This window comes from Tachypleus tridentatus, chromosome 11 (genome assembly GCF_004210375.1).
Source record: "Tachypleus tridentatus isolate NWPU-2018 chromosome 11, ASM421037v1, whole genome shotgun sequence".
Taxonomy (NCBI): domain Eukaryota; kingdom Metazoa; phylum Arthropoda; class Merostomata; order Xiphosura; family Limulidae; genus Tachypleus; species Tachypleus tridentatus.
This window is the reverse complement of record NC_134835.1, coordinates 68,809,196-68,821,059: the sequence shown is the minus strand read 5'-3', so window position 1 is coordinate 68,821,059 and position 11,864 is coordinate 68,809,196. Positions and strand designations below refer to the sequence as shown.

The following is an 11,864-nucleotide window of genomic DNA, read 5'->3' as shown; positions in this document are numbered from 1 at the left end:
TCTGCTTGAGATGTTTACAACAGGGTAAATAAAAAAGTGGAATTAAAAACTTGCAAATAAGGATCGTAAAAAAAGGCTAGAGATACTATAGGTGTTATTTATTCAAATTATAAACCCCCATTTTGACTTCATGCTGTGACCTAGAATTATAATAAGTGGAGCTAAAAGCACCATTACAGTGAATTTCAAAAACTGGAGAGGTTAGAAACAATATCACTGATGTAAGTTACGTTATTTCTTTGCTTATCTGGAATTAAGTACAATGGGCTATCTATTCTCTGCCTACAGACATGCTGCTGTGCTACTAGGTAGAAGGGTCAAAATATTGATTTGTAGTTTGAGTAATGTATGCAGTATCTACGACGTTGTTTCCTTTTTTTTTTACGTGCCCTATTTGCAATTTTTTAAACTTCCAATGTTTTTCTTTTTATTCATCTTGTTTCCTGGCTTTTGTTTTTATGCTCAACTATGAGCAAAGAATTATTTTCTACGGTAGCTACCTTTACACATTGTCATGATAGTAAACATATCTAGTAGCTAGATGATACAATTCATAATGAACTACTGTAACCATTGACTATTTTATCTCATTAGTTGAGCTATAGCTGAAGATTGTTACTGACGTTTGTCTGAGAATATAGTGAGAATATATATAGTTCCGGTGTAACTAAATTCTCTATATATAAAACATAGCAATGAGCATATGCCTATATTAAAGACAGCCCTCATTAAGCGCGTATAAGATTTTACAAGTAGAAAAGCTGCGTTTTCGTATAAAATGGTGCAGATAGTCTAGTTGTTTGTGCCATAATACGCCAATTAACGAAATCCTACGAATCATCTATGACTAAGATGTTGCTTTAAATAAAGTTTCGTGCGTTTTAATCAATTAATTTATGAAACTGTAATAAGCTTTTTGATGTTACATGTATCGATTGTTATGTTTTATTACTCAACTTTACATATAAAGCTTTGGCAGCGATTACTAACGGTCTTCCCTCTGGTTTTATATTGCTAAGTTAAGGACAGCTAGCCATCATGTAGCTTTTCACGAAATTCTAAAAACAAGAAAAACTTTTGATGTGGCGGGAGGCCAGACATGAGTAATACTGGTAAAAGAAGTTTTATTTCACAATTAGGATATTCTATATTAAATTGTTAGGAATTAAAGTCACTATTATTTCGAAATGTGGCGTAATTTAAATAATTAAAATTGTACATTTACGGATACGTTTTCTTCGAAGAGTGCAATATTTGTCGTCAATTCCTCTCCCTTTGTCTATTATACAAGTCAGAAAACTTGCTCCGAGATTAATAAGGAATAAAAGGTTGTCCAAATCCCGCAAAAAGGAAAGAGGAACCACAACGTTCCTGAACACCCCAGTTGGAGAGAGAACTCTTCTGATTTCTCTCTCTCTAAATTAAACCCCTGCCACGTTAGTTTGCGTTTGCCAAAAGGAAAGTGGCAGTTCAGCCGCATAAAGATTAAAAAGTTTATACTCATGAAGGATTCAAGCAACCATTCGACTTTTATACTTTAAAACTTTAATGCTTTTATCAGGTATTTAGAAAAGCTAGAAAGTAATTACAACAGATTACATCTAAAAAGGAAGAATAGGGAGTTTCTTGTTTTTTAAAAAGCTTTCCTAATATTAAATGACAGTCAATTTTAAGGACAAGAAAATTAAATTCAACCATGAAACAAACATTAACAAATAAAAAGGTTTCCCTTTTTTGAAAATTAAACCTTTAACAAATTTAAGATTTTAGCTGTTGTAAAACAAATTTCCTATGCTTGTTTTATGCATTAACTAGTGGAAATATGGTATATTAGCAAATTTTGGACTTCAAGGAGTGGTTAGAGATTTGACAAAACAGGAGTATTTTAGCTGTTGTAAAACAAATTTCCTATGCCTGTTTTATGCATTAACTAGTGGAAATATGGTATATTAGCAAATTTTGGACTTCAAGGAGTGGTTAGAGATTTGACAAAACAGGAGTATTTTAAAACAAGAGGCAGTTTGTAAATACATATACCATAATTAGAAAGTATATTTCTAAAACTAACGTTTCTCCTTTGAACTTCCTTCTTTAAATCATAAATAATGTCACGTACACATATAACAAAACCATGACAAAATAGTTTTCTTTCATTATTTATTCACAAAGCCTGGTTATGCATTATATCCAAAATGAGTTCTAGCATATTCTTTACCTAAAGACAGATATCCCACAATAGTTTTTTAGTTGTATATTCATTAATTTTAGATTTTATGTATCTATGCATTTGTCTTTTCGTTTAGGACACAATTGTAACGTAGTATTTGTTTGCAGCTGTGTGGGTTTTTTTCAAATGGTACAATTTTTTTTGTTCTCCCCTTGTAACTGAAAGAAAGAAGTTACAAAGTATCTCATATACAGAAACAAAGTATGATTTATTGCAGACAAATAGGATTTTAACAAGTTCCAAATTATTAGTTATGAACAAAGCACCACAATATGTAGGATAGGAACATACTGAAAATACATCTTGTTAGGTATAAAAAAAAAATTATCCACAGATTGAGGCATGTGAAACTGGAGATGAATATTTAAGAGTTCTTTTGTGGAAGTTGCGTTGTAACCTGGAGTTTGAAATAGAAAAAATAGCAATCAGTACTGATAATAGTCACATAGTAGGAAAGTTAAATAACAAGGTTAGTTAAGAAAAACCTTTAACAACTTCAACATTGATAAATCAATCAAGATTGCCCAAGCATCCAATATACAATTATTTATTTTCAAAATTGTTAGAGTAATCTACTTAGAGATTATATTTGTACTAATCTACTATACTTAAAAAAGGTAGAGTAAGCACTTGAAGACAGCATTCAAGATTAGCCCAATTATAAAGGCTTTTTCCTGGCCTTTGTTTTTTATATGTTAATTGGGCTGTATATTTATAACCACTTATAATCATGGCTGACCATAGACCATTTCCCATTATGCTATCTTGTATTCTTCAATGTCCAGATAGAATCTGTCTACACAAAAGTACAAGATGTTTGCTCGAGGTCATTGCTAATTCTTGCACCTAAATCCACCAACAAGCTGTTCAATTACAGTATGGATTTTAACAAAGGATATGGTTTTCTTTCCTATACTTTTGAAAATTGAAGGTGCATGGAGTGAGGGGGAAGCTTATACTAAAAAAACCCATAATTAGACCAATATGATAATTAGGTGGTTTGCCAATACAGATCACATGTATTCCACTACTATGCACTATATTCAAGTAAGTGAAGAGCTTAGACAATGGGAAACATACCTCGTCAACACAACATATAAACAGCTATCTGTTAGAGGTTCCCCTCCTCCTCAAAAGTTTGTGATGGAGGCCCTGCATTAATTTAAAAATAAATATGGTCATGTATTTGCACATACATTACTTACCGTTTTAATTTCTGTGTATTCATGAAGAGCATCTTCTCCACTGTAGAGTATAAAACTTGGAATTAAGTACTGATTAAGTCACAAAATAAAGTAATTTATGCTATTACTCATAAAACTTGTTTGTACTGAAAACAACTTCACATAAGACATTCATAAAAACACCTGTTAAAAACAAATACAAGCAGTATATATGAAAAACGGCTCGTTTGGGTTGAGAAAATATTTTACATAGAAGAGCATACAACGTTTCGACCTTCGGTCATCGTGAGGTTCACAAAGAAAGAGGTAACTGACCGAAAGCTGACCACATGTTTGGAAGGGGTTGTGTAACCGAGTGTCGGAATGTAGAGAGCGGTGTTAGATGTTTGAATATATAATTTTATTTTATTATATTAAATATAGGTATAAAGTCGTTCCTTTATATTGGTTTATTTTGGGTTTAAGTTGTTGTATAAATAAGGCTTCTTTAATTTTGCGTTTGTTTATTTAGTATTTGAGTGTTTTCTATGGTTATGTTGTGTTATTTGACTTGCTGTGTTCGAAAACGTGTGAAGGTGACTTGTGTTCTTTGAATTTGGTTTCCATTTTTCTACATGATTCTCCAATATAGAAGTCGTGGCAGTTATCACATTGTATTTTATAAATAATGTTGGTGTGGTGTTTGTCAGTGTAGTTTTTACATAGTATAGACCTCAGTTTTGTGCCTGGCTTTTGAATAAATTTGGTATTAACTGGAATGTCATATTTTGTTACTAGTTTTTTGCCAAATGTTGGTTATTTGTCTGTTGATGTCAGGAATATATGGTATGCAGCAGTATATGGTTTCGTGATTTTTTGATTCGTGAGATATATTTACTTTTGTTGGTTGATTTTGCTTTCTGTCTAGGTGTGTGCATTTTACGTTTTCTACGGTTTGCGGAGGAAACTTATTGATGTTGATGAAGTATTGTTTTATTTTGTCTAATTCATCGTTAATTTTATCTGGTGAGCATAGTTTTATGGCTGTTTATTTGGTTTCTTATTATGTTGAATTTTTTGTTTTGTTTCATGTGCTGAGTCCCAAGGAATGTATAATCCAGTATGGGTGATTTTTCGGCGGATTTCTGTTTTGAATTGTGTGTCGGTTCTTATAATTGAGGTTAAGAAATAATATTTGATTGCTTTCTTCCTGTTCACATGTGAAGTTAATGTTGGGATGTCTAGAGTTAATGTGATTGAAAAAATTAAGTGTGTGTTCTGTAGATCTGAATCCCGCAACCGTGTCATCCACATATCTGTACCAGTACAGTGGTGGATGTAATGCTGTGTTAATTGCTTGTGTTTCAACTTGTGTCAAAAATATTGGCTAGAACTGATGATACTGGGTTGCCCATGCTTAGGCCATTTGTTTGTATATAGTTGTGGTTGTTGAACATGAAGTTTGTCTTTATCGTGGTGAATTCTATGAGGGTTGCTAATTGGTTGCTGGGAATGTCTATAGATGGGTTAGGGTCTCGGATATAGAGTTCTAAGGCTATCTTGCAGGCTTCAACGGTTAGAACTTCTGTAAAGAGGGATATAACATCGAAACTGGCCATTAAGGCTTTATAATTAAGTTGATTTAGATTAGACTTGAAATTAAAAGAGTCTTTGATGAATGAGCTGGCTGATGTTACATATTTGGAGAATGCCCATGCTATGTATTTACCAAGATTGTAATTAAACGATTCATATGTGGACATTATTGGTCGTAATGGACAATCTGGTTTATGAGGTTTGGGGATGCCGTATACTTGTGGTGTGCGTGAGTCGGTGTTTACGTAGGTAGGAATAAAGTGTTTGTGAAATTGTGTTGGCTTTTTTTCATTTGTAGTAGTAATTTGTTCAGTTGCATCTCGTGTGTCTTTGTTGGATTTGTGTGCATTACTTTAAATTTGTTCGTGTCTGATAGGATGTTTTTCATTTTTTGGATGTATTCATTCGTGTTCATTATGACTATAGCGTTACCTTTAGCTGCTTTTCGAATTTATGTTTCTGTCTTGTTTTAGGTTTTTAATGGAATTAATGTCTCTTTTTGTAAGATTGTTTTTTAGTTTTCTGTTTTGTGAAATTATGTTGATGGTTTTGTGAGAAAATTTTGAAAAAATCGTTTAAGATGTTTTTAGGCGTTTCTGGAAAATATAAATTTTTTAATTTTACCTGGGAAGTTTGGCCGTTGGATGAAAACAAAATTATCTAAGTTGTCTTCTTTCTGTTGGTTGTTTTCTGTAGAAAGTATCACAAGTCTCCTGGCTAGATCTTCTAAACATGTTTTGATTTCTATGGTTGGAATGTACCAAGGTGCTATTGCGAAGTTTAGTCCTTTGTTAAGTAGATGTATCTCGTCTGTGTTTAATTGTCGGTCGGATCTGTTAATTATGAGGTTAGTCAACGGTTTGTCATGTTGATGTCTTTTCTGTTGTTTGCATCTTAGTTTTTAGTTTTCTTGTTGTTGTGGCAGATCTTTTTGTCTCTATTGTTCTTAGTATTGATTTGGTTTATGTTTCGTTGTATAAGTCCGTAAATCTCTGGTTTAATGCAGCATGCCAGTTGATGGTCTAGGTTCATTTTTTGTTTTTGTAAGTCATGTAGTTCTTTGTATTGTGTGTTCAACATGGCTTTAAGTAGTTTTTCTGTAAATTTTGGATAATGTTTGTGTATTTATTAAAATTTTTAAAGTTTTACCTTTACAAAATTAGGGGTTACTTGTTCCTTTCTACATTGTTGAATAAAATAGATTGTCGTTGAAGTTTCTGTAAATGTGTGGGTGCTATGTTAATCCAGGCAGGTGATGCATATTCTATTATGGGTCTAATGTACGTTTTGTAGATTTTAAGTATATTGTCTGGTGATGTTCCTCGGTTTTTACCTGAAAGACTTCTTGCATAGTTTGCTCTTTTCCAGATTCGTTTCAGTATATTTTTAATATACGGTAACCACGTTAATTTTGAATCATAGGTTAGACCTAGAAATTTAGCAGAAGTAGCAGTCAGTAAAAGTGATCCATTCATGTTGAGCTTTGGTGGATCTTTTTTCAGCTTATTGAGTCTGCTGAATAATATCACTTGGGTTTTCGGAATATTGATTTTAATTCTGTATTTCTGGCAGTATTCTTCGATGTTATTTAGAACTGGTTGTAGGTTCGTTGCTGCAATTGAAGGAGTGGGGCACTTTTCCAGACTGCTACATCGTCAGCAAACTGTGATGCATAACTTAAATTTAGGTCGGACAGAGGCATATTACTCACATACATGATAAATAATATAGGGCTAACAACCCCTCCCTGCGGAACTCCTGCTTCAGGTGAAAAGGACACTGAGTGGGCCCCATTCACATTTACTTTGCACTTTCGGTTTTCCAGAAAGTTGGACAGCCAACGAATAGTTTCCTGGGGTAGAGCCATTTCATGCAATCTATGACGCAAACCATTATGCCACACTGTGTCAAAAGCTTTCTCAATATCGAGAAAGCAAGCTACAGTGCATTCGTTTTTGTTAAAGCTGTCAGTAATTGATTCTGTAAGTCGAATCAGGTGGTCTGAAGTTTGGCAGTATTTTCGATATCCGTTTTGAATTTCTGGTATTTTTTAATTTTCTTCTAAGTATACTGAGAGACGATTACTAATTATCCTCTCTAATACTTTGCCAATACAACTGGTTAAGCTGATTGGGCGGTAGTTGTTTGGTTTATTCGCTGGCTTTCCTTCTTTCTGGAACATTAATATTATTGCTTCCTTCCAACAAACGGGGATATATCCAGCTGATAATGATAGATTAAATAATGCTGTTAGGTGTTCATATAATCTCTGAGTGCCGTGTTTTAGGAGGATAGCTTGAACACCGTCTTCTCCAGGGGCTTTGTTTTTTGTGTTGTTAATAGCAGTTACGACTTCCGTTACAGTGATATCTTTAATCAGTTGATGAGTGCTCCAGTCTTTTGTTTTCTCTTGGTGTATAATAGTGTTGACTGGAAATATGGATGTGTATACGCTTTTGTTGTGATCAATAAAGTTATTAACTGTATTATAGAAGTATCTGTTCATGTCTGGTTCATGATGTGTCTTGAACGTGTTTCCTAAATATCTCAGCTTTTTCTATGTTAGTGTACGTTGTTTCTCCATCCAGTTCAAGTGGTGGATATACTGTGTTTGTTGTTCCTGTATTCGTAAATCTTTTTAAGTGTGTCCAAAATTGTTTTGGATCAGTTTTGTGATTCAGTTCTGAACAGAAGGTGTCCCAGGTTTCTTGTTTTTGTTGTCGGATTAAATGTCGTATCTTATTCCTTATAGTGTTGATCTGTGTTTTAAGTGTGGGGTTGCAATTTTGTATGTACTGTCTGCGGAGTATACGTCTGTCTTTTATTAAGTGTATTATGTCTTTATGTGGTTCCCATGAGTGAGTTGTTGTGTAGTGTTTTTGTACGCAGAATAGAATGTTTGTGTTTGAATTCCGCGCACAGCTACACGAGGGCTATCTGCGCTAGCCGTCCCTAATTTAGCAGGGTAAAACTAGAGGAAAGGCAGTAAGTCGTCACCACTCACTGCGAATGTTTCCATCTCAAAAGTAAATGAGAAGGCAGAAAGGTTTCCAACTTTTTTGTTAATTTTACAACCAGTGGCGTGTGAATTGAAAAGCTAAATTTTTATATTGCAAGTTGTTGTTTTTTTAATATAGGTGAGGTGAGTAAGAACAGTTTAATATGAATCTGATATTGTTGTACAAGACATAAAGATGCTAAACGTTAAAGTGTAATAAGAAGAGATTTTATTCAGATATGTTTAGTTCATTTCCCTGTATTCCCAGACAAGCATGCCAACATGTGTATATTCAGAAAAAACATCTTTAATTTATTTAAACAAATTCTCAAGTTTAAGACAATGGAATTAATAATGCAAAAAGCTAAAAACGAACAGCTATAGACCATACATCAATATTTTCTCAGGCTTTGTGGTACACGGGCCTGGCATGGCCTAGCGCGTTAAGGCGTGCGCTTCGTAATCTGAGTGTCGCGGGTTAAAATATAATGGCCCATTATATTTTAAAATAAAACATTCTTCATTTAGTTCCTTAGGGAATTTAAAGTGTATAATGATATTATTCCAACCTCACTATATTCGTTATATCTATTATTGGTGATGCGTTTTCTTTTGCAGGAGTTTTATGACCACACGCTCTTCACATCAATTCGTTTTATTAATACATTTTCAGGAGGCAATTTCCCACCATTCGTTACGAGATCAGCTCGAATAACTAAAGCTGTAGAATCGGTGTTCAACAACATACTACTGTAAGACTTCCCATCAATGAATCCATTGACTTTTGGACTGGTATTTTTATAAAACACAATTCATTTTGATATTTTGGTATTTTGATAGATAGAGAATTTTCATCTTAAGGATATTGTCTTCTTTCCATATTACCAACAACTGTATCTAAAAAAATTTGAATGCAATTGTCATGTTTTCCACACTAAAAATATCCTGTTATTCTTTTGGAGGCATAATTCCTTGAGGATGAATTTATTTGTTTATCTATGACTTTAATGGATTCTAGTTTCACATTAAACTGGACTACTTCCTTTAATGATGCAAATATAATTTGCTTTATTCTAACTCGTATACCTTCATCCACTCAGGTATATCAAAGTGAAGTGTTCTTCTAATTGTGTTACATATTTCTGCTAAAAGATTTATTTTAAATTTTACAAAATTTCTGTGTTATATAGTGTGTGGTAAGTTTGATTTATTTTTAAAGTAAAATTATTTCTATTACACCTTGTTTAAGTGGCAGTTAAAACCAAGTTTTAATTTATAACGAGTTTACCTTAATAATATATTCTTGTTTATTTTTGTATTTCAGTTAGCCAGATTTGTATTTGAAATGATGATTCTTGAAGAGACATTGTAGTTGTGAAAGTGTTAATTTTTGTTAGAATTAGATTAGCAAAATCTAATTATGGACTCTCACTGCAACGAGTCAAAAAGAGTTTTGGTTTTCGTTCTGGGAAAACCAAAGAGTTTGTACAAATTGTCCAATAAAATGTTAGATCTACTTGCAGGTAGATGCAGATACTATCTGGACACTCGCAAGAATACTTGTTTGAGTTGAAATGTTCAGTTCTCTCCAAAGGTCTTCTTGAAGCTGAGAAACTGTAGGTCTCCCAGTAAAGAAAATCAGCTCTCCGTAAAGCGTGTTTTGTCTTATAGCAAAGCCACATAGGGCTATCTGCTCAGCCCACCGAGGGGAATCGAACCCCAGATTTTAGCGTTGTAAATCCGGAGACATACCGCTGTACCAGCGGGGGCCCTCCGTAAAGCCTACTGGAAAATGAAGAGATCTCTCTCTAGCTAAAGTCTGTAAAAGACGTCGAAACTTTCAAGCTTGCAATGAAGCCAAAACACTATTCCAACCTTGATGTTAGTTGCTATTGCTATTTCTCTCAAATCTAGTAACATAGTTAAGAAGCTTGTATAAAAAAGTATAATAATAGAAAGGTTGAAATATATCAGTTTAACTGGCTGCTAACAGTTGAATCAAAATATGTTTAGAATCATAGAAAACCTGATAAGAATTCTAATATAGTTGATTAATAAGGAAACAGAATTTTGTATTTGAAAGCTCTAAGCTAAAATATCTATTTAATATTAAAACCTCCGTCTCAGAGTACATTATTTATTCTAATAGTAAACTTCCTTTAGTTAGTAACTTGTATGCCCCTAATTGTGGTTGTATTTCTGGATTTAATACAGACCTATTGTAACGGGCCTGGCATGGCCAAGCGCATAAGGGGTGCGACTCGTGATCCGAGGGTCGCGGGTTCGCACCCGCGTCGCGCTAAACATGCTCGCCCTCCCAGCCGTGGGGGTGTATAATGTGACGGTGAATCCCACTATTCGTTGGTAAAAGAGTAGCCCAAGAGTTGGCGGTGGGTGGTGATGACTAGCTGCCTTCCCTCTAGTCTTAAACTGCTAAATTAGGGACGGCTAGCACAGATAGCCCTCGAGTAGCTTTGTGCGAAATTCCAACAAACAAACAAACCTATTGTAACTGGTGGTAAAGTTGAGCTTTATTATTGGATTTTTTTGTCCAAGTGGAAAATATTAAACAATGACATAAAATAAGTTCTATTCTAAAAGTAAAAAATGGTAATGTTTTAGGGAAAACATTCAAGATTTGTTTATTTCTTATAATTAATACTGCCACTGAAGGTATCAGAGGTTATATTTTTACTCTTGTGTGTGTGTGTGCGTGCGTGTGTTTGTTAGCAGGATTTATGGAAAACAGTTGAATGGAATTAGACTAAAATTGGTAATCACTTGGACTATGACTCAACTAGTTTTTGGAGAGGTCAAGGTTATTAAAATAAAAAAATTCTTATCTGTTTTTATGGGGACCTTCTTTCCGCACTATTTTTCTCTATAACTCAGTACAAACTGATTGGATTTTGATAAAGCTTGATAAATAACATAGAATGTTATTCCTCATTATCCTGCCAGAAATAATTCGTGTCCTTTGATAATAATGGACATATAGACACATTTTCGTATTTTTTGAGAGCCGAATATGATTAACACAAGAAAGCAGGGGTATCTGTTCTGTTTTGTTTTTGACTTTCGCGCAAAACTACTCGAGAGCCGAATATGATTAACATCGCAAAGCAAGAGTATTTGTTCTACTGAGTCCCTCTCTAGTTATATTTGTTTTAGGAAGAAGCACAAATATCTAATACACGTATATCATGAATAGCTTCCTTGGTACCCAGTGTTAAGTCTACGGCCGTATAAAGCTAAATATCGAGTTGTTTATACCCCTGATGAACAAAGCAAAAATAACTCACTACATATCTTTGAATTTTACAACAAAATTACAAAATCGCCACTCCATCCGATATCAACTCCTTTTTTGTTGTTGTTGTTTAAAATCACGTTTGGAATTAATTCTACTGAAAGATTATTATAATTCATCGTATCTTCATTGTTTGCATTATGACAAAGCCCCAAAATATGTAAAATGGTATAGTCAGCTGGAAGATAATGTACTTATTCACCAAGAAGTTCATAAGTAAATTGTATTTGCTAAATTACATAAATTACAAAATTAGGGTTAATGGCGTCTTCTTCACTGGTTTGGCTCGAGGAATGCTACAGGAGTAATGTCATGCTATAAATATCAAAGATACAGTGCCAGCATTATTATTGGTTCTTCTTTCCGATTCTGGTGAATATCTAGCCATAAAAATAAAAAATGAAACAGTTAATACTTTTATCATTGAGTGACATGTGCCAATGTGACTGCCATTGCTATATGTTAAGTCTGAATTGGTAGACTAGGTAAAACGACTAAGAGTGAAATCAACTATCTAAGTCAAGACCCAAAGAAATGAAGAGAGCACAGTGCTATGTCATTAACTGTTAC

At 33.8% G+C, this 11,864-nt stretch overlaps 1 long non-coding RNA gene across 1 annotated transcript; it reads right to left on the bottom strand.

The window, feature by feature from the left end:
- Positions 1-2,414: 2,414 nt before the first annotated feature.
- On the bottom strand, positions 2,415-3,529 carry LOC143232385 (uncharacterized). The gene is made up of 2 exons (XR_013017517.1): positions 3,433-3,529; positions 2,415-2,624 (listed from the first exon to the last, which is right to left on the bottom strand). It is a non-coding gene; the product is annotated as an uncharacterized LOC143232385 (long non-coding RNA).
- Positions 3,530-11,864: the final 8,335 nt, after the last annotated feature.